At 47.1% G+C, this 4,322-nt stretch overlaps 1 long non-coding RNA gene across 1 annotated transcript in view; it reads right to left on the reverse strand.

Moving 5' to 3' along the window:
• Positions 1–769: 769 nt before the first annotated feature.
• Positions 770–4,322, reverse strand: part of LOC115292904 — a 4,164-nt gene continuing 611 nt past the window's right edge. Inside the window, exons 2-3 of the long non-coding RNA XR_003909215.1 lie at positions 3,428–3,524; positions 770–1,086 (exon numbers count right to left, since the gene is read on the reverse strand). This is a non-coding gene — a long non-coding RNA (uncharacterized LOC115292904). The remainder of the gene's footprint in view (positions 1,087–3,427; positions 3,525–4,322) is intronic.

Genomic DNA, 4,322 nt, shown 5'->3' on the forward strand with positions numbered 1-4,322 from the left:
GGGAGTTTGCTCCTGAATTGGATTGCAGTGAGAAAGGAAAATAAAGAGAGTGATTAGGGGACTACAAGGCTTGGAACAACGGGTAGGTCGGAACTGCCATCTTTCAGGACGGTGAAGGTGGTGAGGGTGGTGATGGGGCGGACTTCCAAGTTCCACGGTCAGGTGAGTTGGTTCTTCCAAATAAATCCCTCACTCCCCCATCATCTGTCATATATGTATGTATGTATGTATCTGTCTATTATCTATCTATCCATCCATCATCCATCACCATCACCATCATCTATCAATCACTTATCTATCATCTATCTATCCATCATCTATCTATCTATCTATCTGTCTATCTATCTATCTATCCATCGTCTATCTTCATCTATCAAAAGACTTTATTGGTTCTATTTTTCAGGAACCCTAACTAATATAGGAACCCAGAGATCATTTTGTATTTTGAACAGTCTCTTCCAGCCCTGGTTGCCAGCACTTTGCCTGCATGGCTCTCAAAAGCGTGTTGGGGCGCCTGGGTGGCTCCGTTGGTTAAACATCCGACTTCGGCTCAGGTCATGATCTCATGGTTCATTGGTTGGAGCCTCGCATCGGGCTCTGTGCTGACAGCTCAGAGCCTGGAGCCTGCTTTCAGATTCTGGGTTTCCCTCTGTCTCTGACCCTCCCCTGCTCATGCTGTCTCTCTCTCTCTCAAAAATAAATTTAAAAAAACCATAGAAAATATTTCTAAAAACACTTTTTAAAAAGCATGTGTTTTATTTGTATTTAGTTCCAGTGCACTCTGCGTACCAAAAGCCACACCCATGATTCATTTTGAGATTCCTCTCTCCGTGTAGTCTCGGTATCATGGGCGTATCAGGCGTCTCTCGCATCTCCCCCTTCTGGTTCCTAACAGTCTGTATGTCCAGTGAGAGCGTCCACTCCCGCTCGCACGCATTACCCCACATTAGTTCTTACAAGGACCACAAGGCCATGAGCTCGAGTTCCTCTCCACTCTGAGGCCAGGTCATGGTGAACGGTGTCCTGGGACCGATCGCCGTCGCCAGGCTGTGTCTTAACCGGAAAGGAGTTTGAAGACTGGAAACCCTGGAAATGAGAAATAGTTTTCTTTTCTAACTCATCAAGTTCTGAAGTCCTGAATTCCTCTAAATTCTGCTTGCAAACCTGACATTTCTTTACTGAGCTCCTCTCTTTTCGGAAGGACCTTCATGAGACTTGGCTAAAAAACCACCGTCCGTGTTTTGTTTGGAGATCTCTGACCAGATCCACACAGTCTTTGGCTATCTTCTTACTCTGTAACACAGCTCAGTCCCCGCGTCTCCTGATATGGCCGACTCGCCATTTTCTCAGCCTCTGTAAGTGTCTCACCTTCCTGCCACTGATCCCCAAGGCAATCAATCATATCTTGGGTTGTCTGTAGACTAGCACTCCACTTCCGGTGCCAATTTCTGTTCTGGCTTTTCTTGTGGCCAAAGCAAAGCTGTGTAAGACACGATCACAAAATCTCAGTGGCATACGGTTGTAAGAATTTATTTAACTCCTGCGGCTGGGAGATGGCTGGGGGTCAGCTAGTCCTGGCTGTGTCTGTGGAGGCTTTTGGTTCCTCCAGAGACGGAAGGAAGCACCGTCATGTTCTTGTGCTTCTTGACCTCAAGGAGATTGGTTTTTCCTTTGGGGAAATAGGGAGGTGTTGTCCCCAGTCGGTGGGATCATAAAACCCAGGTACTTTAACAAATCCGTCCATGAGAACTTAAATTTCTAAATAAAAGAGAACCACTTCTAGGTTGTTACCTTCAGAGTTTCTGCATCAAACGCCTATGGAACTGAAAACAAGTCTCAATGCCTTTCCTTTAGGCTCTGTTTGGGGTATAATGTTGGTGACACCTCATCTCATGGAAGATTGAGCTCAGTCTTTTGAGAAGACCAGAAGGCAGTTAGTGATTCATCTGAGGAATCAAGTGAGTTGTCCAGGTGAGGGAAGCTACTGTATAAATGAAAAGCCACGTCTAAGAGCTCTTGAGAGATGCTTTGATCTCTGCATGCTAACCCTGGAAAGAGGTCATAGTCTTTCAATTTTGTTTTAATGTTTGTTTGTTTATTTATTTTTGAGACAGAAAGAGAGCATGAGAGGAGGAGGGGCAGAGAGAGAGAGGGAGACACAGAATCCGAAGCAGTCTCCAGGTTCTGAGCTGTCAGCACAGAGGCTGACACAGGGTTCAAACCCACAAACGTGAGATCATGACCTGAGCCGAAGTCGGAGGCTTAATCGACAGAGCCTCCCTGGGCGCCCCAAGGTCATAGTCTTTCAAAGAGGCAGCTTGAGGGGCACCTGGGTGGCTCAGTCGGTTGAGCGTCTGGCTTTGGCTCAGGTCATGATCTCATGGTTTGTGGGTTCAGGCCCCACATCAGGCTCTGTGCTGACAGCTCAGAGCCTGGAGCCTGTCTTTGGATTCTGTGTCTCCCTCTCTCTCTCTGACCCTCCTCTGCTCACACTGTCTCTCTATCTCTCTCTCAAAAATAAATAAAACATTAAAAAAATTAAAAAAAACAAAAAAGGCAGCTTACAAAGGGGCTACATCAATTTAGAGGGTCGATCCTGGTGTTCAAAATAAAATAATAGTCCAGTTTTCCACACACCTCTGGCCTTTGTTGTGTTTTTATTAGTGAGCATTACTGATTAAAAATCATTATTGGAGGAGTGCCTGGGTGACTTAGTCTGTTGAGTGTCCAACTCTTGATTTTGGCTCAGCTCATGATCCCAGGGTGGTGGCATCGAGCCCCATATTGGGCTCCATGTTGAGCATGGAGCTTGTTTTAAGACTCTCTCTCTCTCTCTCTCTCTCTCTCTCTCTCTCTCTCTCTCTCTCTCTCCCCCCTCCCCCCTTTGCTCCTCTACCCCACTTGTGTGCTCTCTCTCTCTCTCTAAAAAGAAAAAAAAACATTATGGAAATTCTTGTAAGTCACACAGACACTTCCTTTACTAGTGAAATAATACACAGACAGTTATTGTTTCCTCTCTAAGCAGAGTTTAAACAAGGCCGATTTCTCCTGGAGGTAATTACGGGGTAGGACCAACAAATTAGCACATGCTGAACTGAAAATGGATGGTCTCTGGTCCTCCCAACCTTGAAAGTGACTTACACTTCTGCTGGCTCATCTCTCCAGCGAGGCTGACTGTTGCGTAGCTGAGCCCGGTCAGTTGATCACTGCGAGTCCAATTGGCAAAACAGAAATGACTCAGAGTGGATATGGCATTTGCCTTTGCAGGCACAGAATGGTTAAATATTGGTGATTTCATATGCTTCCCCTACTCTTTCCATCAGTTTCCTGCCAAGCCCGGCTGGAATGCAGCTGACGGCCCAGCCTGGAGAGCTGGGCAGGGAAGGAAGGACATGCTCTGGGGCCAGCGGGCTGGGGGTCCACTCACAGGCAGGAAGTGTAGAAGAGATGTCCAGGGCGTCACAGCCAGATGAAGACCGCCCAGGCTCACACAAAGGAGCTTCTCCTATGGCCGGGCTCACAACCTGGGAAAAGCATGGTTACAGGCTTGTTCCTTTACCAAGTCTGTTCTAGCTCCATACAGGTGGTTCCTCTAAGTCTGGTGGCTGTGTGTGCACTGGGGCCACAAGACCTTGGGGAGCACAGTGCTGCATAGACATAGTGTTGGGGGCAGACTTTTTGTTATTCCCACACTACTCCTCAGGCATTTGCTATTTAGAGCATAATTCTGAATATTTCCTATGTCGGAGATGCATGACCAAGTGTCTGTTTCTGCCAGTGTGGTTGGAGGAGGTGTCATGGGCTGAATTGTGTACATCAAAATGTGCTGAAGCTCTAACTCCTGGTAACTGGGACCGTGACATTAGTTGGAAATAGGGTCTTTGCAGGTGTAATATTAAGATAAGGTTGTCCTGGATTAGGGTGGGCCTTAATCCCATAGTTGCTGTCCTTATGGGAAGAGGGACATTCGGACATAGGCACAGACACACAGGAGGGTGTGTGATGACAGAGACAGAGATTGGAGGGATGTGTCTACAAGCCAAGAACATCAGGTGCCATTGGCAACATCCAGAAGGACCTTCCCTGAGCCTTCAGAGACACGCTTGCTGTCAGACTTCTGGGTTTTAGGACTGTGAGACAATACATGTCTATTGTTTTCATCCACCCCCTGCCGGTCAGTGGTCATTTGTTATGGCTGCCCTAGGGAACTCATACGGGAATGTATTCAAAGGCTCGCTGAGGTGCTAGTCTGAGAGAGTTGATGTGTGGGTAGCTCTGGGCCTTCCCCCCCACCACCACTTACAGATTTTTTTCTCTCTGTT

Source organism: Suricata suricatta, chromosome 5, assembly GCF_006229205.1.
Source record: "Suricata suricatta isolate VVHF042 chromosome 5, meerkat_22Aug2017_6uvM2_HiC, whole genome shotgun sequence".
Classification (NCBI taxonomy): domain Eukaryota; kingdom Metazoa; phylum Chordata; class Mammalia; order Carnivora; family Herpestidae; genus Suricata; species Suricata suricatta.